This window comes from Caretta caretta, chromosome 8, assembly GCF_965140235.1.
Source record: "Caretta caretta isolate rCarCar2 chromosome 8, rCarCar1.hap1, whole genome shotgun sequence".
Classification (NCBI taxonomy): Eukaryota; Metazoa; Chordata; order Testudines; family Cheloniidae; genus Caretta; species Caretta caretta.
In genome coordinates, this window is record NC_134213.1 from 95,157,326 (window position 1) to 95,167,460 (window position 10,135).

Genomic DNA, 10,135 nt, shown 5'->3' on the forward strand with positions numbered 1-10,135 from the left:
CATGGACCTGCCGCAGTGGTGAGAGGTGCCCCTTCCCGCCGGCCCTGGCACAGACTTGCCGCGGCGGGGGGAGAGGCACCCCCCGTCCCCGTCCCCGTCCCAGACTTGCCACGGCCAGGGAGAGAAGCCCCTCCCCTGGCCCGGCCCTGCCCAGGCCCACAGGAGATGCCGGGTAAAGGAGCCCCTCCCTCAGCCCATCCCAGTCCCGCAGCTGAGGAGAGGCACCTTTACTCTGGCCCCAAGCTGCTGCGGTGAGAGAGTGCTGGGGGGAGTCCTCTCTCCCCACCACAAATCCAGGGCAGCCTGCACCCCAAACCTCTCATCCCCGGCCCCACCCCAGAGCCTGCACCCCCCCGTACCCCAACCCTCTGCACCAGGCCTGAGCCCCCTCCTGCATCTTGAACCCCTCATCCCCGGCCCCTCCCCAGAGCCCGCACCCCCCCCCGTACTCCAACCCTCTGCCTCAGCCCTGAGCCCCCTCCCGTATCCCAAACCCCTCATGCCCGGCCCCCACCCCAGAGCCTTCATCCCTAGCTGGAGCCCTCACCCCCTGCACCCAACCCTCTGCCACAGTCCTGAGCCCCCTCCTGCACCTTGAACCTCTCATCCCCGGCCCCACCCCAGAGCCTGCACCCCCCCTGTACCCCAACCCTCTGCACCAGGCCTGAGCCCCCTCCTGCATCTTGAACCCCTCATCCCCGGCCCCTCCCCAGAGCCCGCACCCCCCCGTACTCCAACCCTCTGCCTCAGCCCTGAGCCCCCTCCCGCATCCCAAACCCCTCGTGCCCGGCCCCACCCCAGAGCCTTCATCCCTAGCTGGAGCCCTCACCCCCTGCACCCAACCCTCTGCCACAGTCCTGAGCCCCCTCCTGCATCTTGAACCTCTCATTCCCAGCCCCACCTCAGAGCCCGCACCCTCCCAGCCAGAGCCCTCACCCCTTCCCCCACACCCAATACTCTGCCCCAGCCCTGGGCCCCCTCCCACACGCCAAACCCCTCGGCCCCACCCCCACCACATGAATTTTGTAACTTAACATAACAAAATTCATTCCACACATGGATGTAAAAAATTAGAGGGAACACTGGCCTCCTGCCCATCGCTCTACCTGCAACATGCCACCACGTTTTCCCTTTCCTCTGCCCCATCAGTTAGGACCTAGGAGTCTCAAACCACAGCAAATGACACCAGGCTGCCAGCTAGACCTTTTATACTGAAACTTACATTAGATTACCATTGGTTTCTAGTGCACAAATAACTGCGAATCCAAACTTGATTCCACTGCTTGGAATACATTGAGCGAACACTTTCATGAAGTCAACATACAGAGAGACGCTATAGCTGTCAGTCAGTTGTGTACATGGAGCTTTTCTTTTTAGTTCAGGCGCGATGCATCTGAAAGTCCACGTAAGGAGGACGCTGCTTTGCATTCCTGTTTGTTGCTCTCGGTGGCCACCAACGGTGCTTTTGTCAGCATAGCTTATACCTGTTCCCCACATGAAAAAAGCTCGACCAGCAAAAGCCCTTTTATGCTAGTATAATTGTATCTACACTAGAGCTCATGCTTGTCTAGAAATGTTAAAAAAAAAAAAAATCACACCATTAACAAGATTGCTATGCTGGCAAAAGTTTCTACTGTAGGCCTGGCTTTATTCTTACATTACCGTGGTTCCACGCCAGTACTAGTTTCATTAATTTTACCATCAGGGTAAAGCTCACCTGTGGAGGAAACAGAGTGTGTGGGTTGGGGGGGTGGGGAGCAGTATGTGTGTGTCTACATTGCAAAAAAGGACCCGGCGGCAGCAAGTCTCAGAGTCTTCCGACTCGGGCGCACCAGCCTTGCGCTATGGACTGTGCCACTTGGAGAGGCTCAAACTGGGGAAGGGGAGGATGGGTTTCCCGCGCGGGAACATCTCCACACACCCTAGCGTGAAGCCAGGTCTGCAGACGCTGGCTCTGAGACTCGCTGCGGCTGGATTTTTTTTTTTTTTTGCAGCGTAGACATTCCCTATGAAGCTGTTGAACAAACTTTCCCAGGAACTAAGGCCCATCCCAAATCTCCCCACTTTCTATGCCAAGCGCAAGGTGCAGTTTTTCAACCTGCCTTTTCCAATATAAACACACTGCCGCGTGTAAATTTTTTTTAATCCCCAGACAAAACCCTACGAAACCAAAACTCTCCACTGCACAAACAAATCTCCTTGAAGAGGATGCAAGAGAGAATGATCCACAGACGACAGATGTTAGACACATCACTTAAGGCACTACTGGAAGGCACTCAGCTACATTGGTGATGGGAGCAGTATAAGAACCTAAATAGAACAGATTTCAGAGTAACAGCCATGTTAGTCTTTATCAGCAAAAAGAACGAGGAGGACTTGTGGCACCTTAGAGACTAACGAATTTATTTGAGCATAAGCTTTCATGGACTAAAACCCACTTCATCAGATGCATGCAGTGGAAAATACAGTAGGAAGATATATATATATATATACACACACAGAGAACATGAAAAATGAGTGTTGCCGTATCCACTATAATGAGAGTGATCAGTTAAGATGAACTATTATCAGCAGGAGGAAAAAACCTTTTGTAGTGATAATCAGGATGGCCCATTTCCAACAGTTGACAAGAAGGTGTGAGTAACAATAGGGGGGAAAATAAACAGGGGGAAATAGTTTTGCTTTGATTCCTGTTTTCTTATCTTAATTTTCCCCATATAGTGTACTGATGCAGCAACTACTGAGGTTTTACCTTTATACAATGCTACTGGGGGTAGATCATAGAATAAAAAGTCTTTACTGAAGTCTTTACTCAGGCAAAATTCCCATCAATTTCAGAAATTCAGTATTAAGGCCTTCAGGACTTGGCTTGGTGAAATTAGAGATGAAAAAGACCTAGTAGGTTGTCTTCATCATCCTTTACTTAGATTATAAGGTCTTTGGGGCAGGGGCCATCTCTTTTGTTATATGATTGTACAGCATGTACCACAATGGACTCCCATTGCACGACTGGGGCTCCCACACAGTACCACAACATTAATAATAATAACATGAAAATAACAGAGGATTGTTCCCCGCAATATACTGCTTTGTCACTTTAGTTTTAAATATGTCTCTGACATGCTGTATTCATTCTTCATGACTGACTTGTTTCTCTAGTGCATTTTTTTTTTAAACTAAGCATCTACCTACCAACTTGTTTGAATGTAAGTTTTAAAACCATGGAAAGCTTTGATAAGGAATCCTATTCAATATCAAGGAATTCTTGGCTCAGTAGGATCTTGAGAGGTACTGCTATACTGATCTGGTAATGTCTGTTTTCCCAGCAACACACAAATCATAAGACAGTATATGCAGTGGATGTACCTATTGGGCATAATAGGAAAAGAGAGACTCTGATCTCGCAGACTCTTCTGCTTGCTAGCCAACATGAACGGACTAAGAGGGTGAGGACTTTTTTTTGTAAACAAGGGGTGATGGAGTATGTGTATGAGAAAAGGAGTCGCCTTATTCCAAATTCAAGGGAAGCTGTGTTGCTCCTGATTCACAGACTTGAGCATGCAAGTGATTCACGTACTGTCACACAGCAGAGACAAATGCAGTCTGGCTCCAGCAAAACAGATGAGCCGAATAGTTCGTGAAAGTGCAGTATCACTGAGGAGGGTCATATATAAAGGAACAAACCTGGAACCTGGCATCAGAAGGTTCCTTTAAGTTGCACTTGTAATACAGTGAGTGATGACACTGCAGACAGAATAGCCAATTTATTGACAGAACTGTCATTATTATAGTTTAACATTTACATCGCAGTAGTGCCATGCCAGGAATGGTGCAAATGTATACTCAGTGGCAGTCCTTGCCCCCAAGAGCTTACAATCTAAAAGAGAAAGCCTCATGTGATAGTGAGAAGAATCTGTGCGCCTGCTGAGTTTGGCTGCCTTTTGCATCTAAGGGTCTGGGTTGAACTGATAAGAAAGGATAGGCCATAAAGCAAACACACAACACTAAGGTAGAACTCATTTTGAGCGCTGAGGGCCACATTCAAAGGGGACTATCACTAGTCTGGAGAGTAAGGGTATGTCTACACTATGGAATAAGGTTGAATTTATAGAAGTCGGTTTTTTAGAAATCGGTTTTATATATTCGAGTGTGTGTGTCCCCACAGAAAATGCTCTAAGTGCATTAAGTGCATTAACTCGGCGGAGTGCTTCCACAGTACCAAGGCTAGAGTCGCCTTCCGGAGCGTTGCACTGTGGGTAGCTATCCCACAGTTCCCGCAGTCTCCGCTGTCCACTGGAATTCTGGGTTGAGATCCCAATGCCTGATGGGGCTAAAACATTGTCACGGGTGGTTCTGGGTACATATCGTCAGGCCCCCCGTTCCCTCCCTCCCTCCGTGAAAGCAAGGGCAGACAATCGTTTCGCGCCTTTTTTCCTGAGTTACCTGTGCAGACGCCATACCACGGCAAGCATGGAGCCCGCTCAGGTAACCGTCACCCTATGTCTCCTGGGTGCTGGCAGACGCGGTACGGCATTGCTACACAGTAGCAGCAACCCCTTGCCTTGTGGCAGCAGACGGTACAGTACGACTGGTAGCCGTCATCGTCATGTCCGAGGTGCTCTGGCCACGTCGGCTGGGAGCGCCTGGGCAGACATGGGCGCAGGGACTAAATTTGGAGTGACTTGACCAGGTCATTCTCTTTAGTCCTGCAGTCAGTCCTATTGAACCGTCTTATGGTGAGCGGGCAGGCGATACGGACTGCTAGCAGTCGTACTGTGCCATCTTCTGCCAGGCAGGCAAGAGATGAGGATGGCTAGCAGTCGTACTGTACCATCTTCTGCCGAGCAGCCATGAGATGTGGCAGTCCTTCTGCACCGTCTGCTGCCAGCCAAAGATGTAAAAGATAGATGGAGTGGGTCAAAACAAGAAATAGACCAGATTTGTTTTGTACTCATTTGCCTCCTCCCCTGTCTAGGGGACTCATTCCTCTAGGTCACACTGCAGTCACTCACAGAGAAGGTGCAACGAGGTAAATCTAGCCATGTATCAATCAGAGGCCAGGCTAACCTCCTTGTTCCAATAAGAACGATAACTTAGGTGCACCATTTCTTATTGGAACCCTCCGTGAAGTCCTGCCTGAAATACTCCTTGATGTAAAGACACCCCCTTTGTTGATTTTAGCTCCCTGAAGCCAACCCTGTAAGCCGTGTCGTCAGTCGCCCCTCCCTCCGTCAGAGCAACGGCAGACAATCGTTCCATGCCTTTTTTCTGTGCGGACGCCATACCAAGGCAAGCATGGAGGCCGCTCAACTCACTTTGGCAATTAGGAGCACATTAAACATCACACGCATTATCCAGCAGTATATGCAGCACCAGAACCTGGCAAAGCGATACCGGGCGAGGAGGCGACGTCAGCGCGGTCACGTGAGTGATCAGGACATGGACACAGATTTCTCTGAAAGCATGGGCCCTGCCAATGCATGCATCATGGTGCTAATGGGGCAGGTTCATGCTGTGGAACGCCGATTCTGGGCTCGGGAAACAAGCACAGACTGGTGGGACCGCATAGTGTTGCAGGTCTGGGACGATTCCCAGTGGCTGCGAAACTTTCGCATGCGTAAGGGCACTTTCATGGAACTTTGTGATTTGCTTTCCCCTGCCCTGAGGCGCATGAATACCAAGATGAGAGCAGCCCTCACAGTTGAGAAGCGAGTGGCGATAGCCCTGTGGAAGCTTGCAACACCAGACAGCTACCGGTCAGTTGGGAATCAATTTGGAGTGGGCAAATCTACTGTGGGGGCTGCTGTGATGCAAGTAGCCCACGCAATCAAAGATCTGCTGATGTCAAGGGTAGTGACCCTGGGAAATGTGCAGGTCATAGTGGATGGCTTTGCTGCAATGGGATTCCCTAACTGTGGTGGGGCTATAGACGGAACCCATATCCCTATCTTGGCACCGGAGCACCAAGCCGCCGAGTACATAAACCGCAAGGGGTACTTTTCGATAGTGCTGCAAGCTCTGGTGTATCACAAGGGACGTTTCACCAACATCAACGTGGGATGGCCGGGAAAGGTGCATGATGCTCGCATCTTCAGGAACTCTGGTCTGTTTCAAAAGCTGCAGGAAGGGACTTTATTCCCAGACCAGAAAATAACTGTTGGGGATGTTGAAATGCCTATATGTATCCTTGGGGACCCAGCCTACCCCTTAATGCCATGGCTCATGAAGCCGTACACAGGCAGCCTGGACAGTAGTCAGGAGCTGTTCAACTACAGGCTGAGCAAGTGCAGAATGGTGGTAGAATGTGCATTTGGACGTTTAAAGGCGCGCTGGCGCAGTTTACTGACTCGCTTAGACCTCAGCGAAACCAATATTCCCACTGTTATTACTGCTTGCTGTGTGCTCCACAATATCTGTGAGAGTAAGGGGGAGACGTTTATGGTGGGGTGGGAGGTTGAGGCAAATCGCCTGGCTGCTGATTACGCGCAGCCAGACACCAGGGCGGTTAGAAGAGCACAGGAGGGCGCGGTACGCATCAGAGAAGCTTTGAAAACCAGTTTCATGACTGGCCAGGCTACGGTGTGAAAGTTCTGTTTGTTTCTCCTTGATGAAACCCCCCGCCCCTTGGTTCACTCTACTTCCCTGTAAGCTAACCACCCGCCCCTCCTCCCTTCAATCACCGCTTGCAGAGGCAATAAAGTCATTGTTGCTTCACATTCATGCATTCTTTATTCATTCATCACACAAATAGGGGGATGACTACCAAGGTATCCCAGGAGGGGTGGTGGAGGAGGGAAGGAAAATGCCACACAGCACTTTAAGCACAGCACTTTAAAAGTTTACAACTTTAAAATTTATTGAATGACAGCCTTCTTTTTTTTGGGCAATCCTCTGTGGTGGAGTGGCTGGTTGGCCGGAGGCCCCCCCACCGCGTTCTTGGGCATCTGGGTGTGGAGGCTATGGAACTTGGGGAGGAGGGCGGTTGGTTACAGAGGGGCTGCAGTGGCAGTCTGTGCTCCAGCTGCCTTTGCTGCAGCTCGACCATACACTGGAGCATACTGGTTTGGTCCTGCAGCAGCCTCAGCATTGAATCCTGCCTCCTCTCATCACGCTGCCGCCACATTTGAGCTGCAGCCCTGTCTTCAGCCCACCACTTACTCTCTTCAGCCCGCCACTTACTCTCTTCAGCCTGCCACCTCTCCTCCCGGTCATTTTGTGCTTTCCTGCACTCTGACATTATTTGCCTCCACACATTCGTCTGTGCTCTGTCAGTGTGGGAGGACAGCATGAGCTTGGAGAACATTTCATCGCGAGTGCATTTTTTTTTCTTTCTAAGCTTCACTAGCCTCTGGGAAGGAGAAGATCCTGTGATCATTGAAACACATGCAGCTGGTGGAGAAAAAAAAAGGGACAGCGGTATTTAAAAAGACACATTTTATAAAACAGTGGCTACACTCTTTCAGGGTAAACCTTGCTGTTAACATTACATACATAGCACATGTGCTTTCGTTACAAGGTCGCATTTTGCCTCCTCCCACCGCGTGACTACCCCCTCAACCTTCCCCCCTCCCTGTGGCTAACAGCGGGGAACATTTCTGTTTAGCCACAGGCAAACAGCCCAGCAGGAATGGGCTCCTCTGAGTGTCCCCTGAAGAAAAGCACTCTATTTCAACCAGGTGACCATGAATTATATCTCACTCTCCTGAGGATAACACAGAGAGATAAAGAACGGATGTTGTTTGAATGCCAGCAAACATACACTGCAATGCTTTGTTCTACAATGATTCCCGAGTACGTGTCACTGGCCTGGAGTGGTAAAGTGTCCTACCATGAAGGACGCAATAAGGCTGCCCTCCCCAGAAACCTTTTGCAAAGGCTTTAGGACTACATCTAGGAGAACCGCAAATGCCAGGGCAAAGTAATCCTTTCACATGCTTGCTTTTAAACCATGTATAGTATTTTAAAAGGTACACTCACCAGAGGTCCCTTCTCCGCCTGCTGGGTCCAGGAGGCAGCCTTGGGTGGCTTCGGGGGGTACTGGCTCCAGGTCTAGGGTGAGAAACAGTTCCTGGCTGTCGGGAAAACCGGTTTCTCCGCTTGCTTGCTGTGAGCTATCTACAACCTCCTCCTCCTCCTCATCTTCTTCATCCCCAAAACCTGCTTCCGTATTGCCTCCATCTCCATTGAAGGAGTCAAACAACACGGCTGGGGTAGTGGTGGCTGAACCCCCTAAAATGGCATGCAGCTCATCATAGAAGCGGCATGTTTGGGGCTCTGACCCAGAGCGGCTGTTCGCCTCTCTGGTTTTCTGGTAGGCTTGCCTCAGCTCCTTCAGTTTCACGCGGCACTGCTTCGGGTCCCTGTTATGGCCTCTGTCCTTCATGCCCTGGGAGATTTTCACAAAGGTTTTGGCATTTCGAAAACTGGAACGGAGTTCTGATAGCACGGATTCCTCTCCCCAAACAGCGATCAGATCCCGTACCTCCCGTTCGGTCCATGCTGGAGCTCTTTTGCGATTCTGGGACTCCATCATGGTCACCTGTGCTGATGAGCTCTGCATGGTCACCTGCAGCTTGCCACGCTGGGCAAACAGGAAATGAGATTCAAAAGTTCGCGGTTCTTTTCCTGTCTACCTGGCCAGTGCATCTGAGTTGAGAGTGCTGTCCATAGCGGTCATAATGGAGCACTCTGGGATAGCTCCCGGAGGCCAATACCATTGAATTGTGTCCACAGTACCCCAAATTCGAGCCGGCAACGTCGATTTAAGCGCTAATCCACTTGTCAGGGGTGGAGTAAGGAAATCGATTTTAAGAGCCCTTTAAGTCGAAATAAAGGGCTTCATTGTGTGGACGGGTGCAGGTTTACATCGATTTAACGCTGCTAAATTCGACCTAAAGTCCTAGTGTAGACCAGGGCTAAAGGTGGCAATTTCAAAGCTGCCTGAGGAACATGGATACCCAGTACCCTTTAGAAATAATTGGCCATACAACTCTTTTGAAAAGTCTATTTTTCTTTCTCGCTCTCTTCTTTTCTCTAACTGTTCATTTATTTAGGAGGTTTTATCAGGTTTACAAATCCTGGCCATGTAAATATCAGAAACAAAACACAACTATAGTCATTACAACACTGTTTGTTTAGAGAAACATTATACAGTAATATAATCATCAGATCTCTGTACTTAACAGGATGTTACCACGGAACAGAGTGAACATCTGTACATATTCCACGGCATAGAAAATTCTACCCTTAATTTTCAAGGCTTTGCTTATCCACAAGTTTGCGGCAACTTAATTAGGCCTTGTCTATATGGTTCTGAAACAGATTTAATTAAATGGCTGCAATCCTGGCATAGACACTCATTTTGGCTTATTTGAGTTTAGTTTAAACTAATTCCTAATTGACTTAGGCTATGTCTACACTATAGATGCAGTGTATGCTGACAGAAAGAGTTCTGCCAGCATAGGAACACCCCACCCTACCCCACCGACCAACAGAAGCTGTGCTGACAGAAGCCGTTTTCTGTGGGCACAGTTGCATCTATTATGCTGAGGGTTTGGTTGGCATAGCTCTGTCTTTGGGGGGGGGGGAATGAGGGGTTTCACACCTCTGACTGTCATAGCTATGCTGATATATGTTTAAAGTGCCAACCGGGCCTTAAACCAAAATAAATGTCCACACAACCTTTTGCACAAGTTCATCTAAATCTGTTTAACATCACACCTTAAATTAAACTGGTATAACTCTCTCAAGTAGACAGAGCTTAAAACTGATTTAGTTAAACCAAAAGAAGTCTCTCTTAAACCAAAATCAGAATGCCTACACAGGGATTTGTACTGGTTATGCTAAAATGGTTTATCTTAAACCAGTTCCTAATCATCATCACCACCATCATTCTTCCCATGTCATCAGATGCATCAGGCAGAAGTCAAATGGTACCTATCAGCCCTCTCCTGGGCTTGTTGTTCCAAGTCCTTTATATTCAGATGTAATTACTCTGCTTCAGCCATTATTGTGCTTTGGCGTATGCACTAGTGTGCTAAGGAGGTTGGCCTCTCCAATATCTTGCCCTGGGGTCACTAAATAAATGCTTATTCAGGCAGCCTATTATTCTTAAAAGATGTCCCAGTTATGCCCC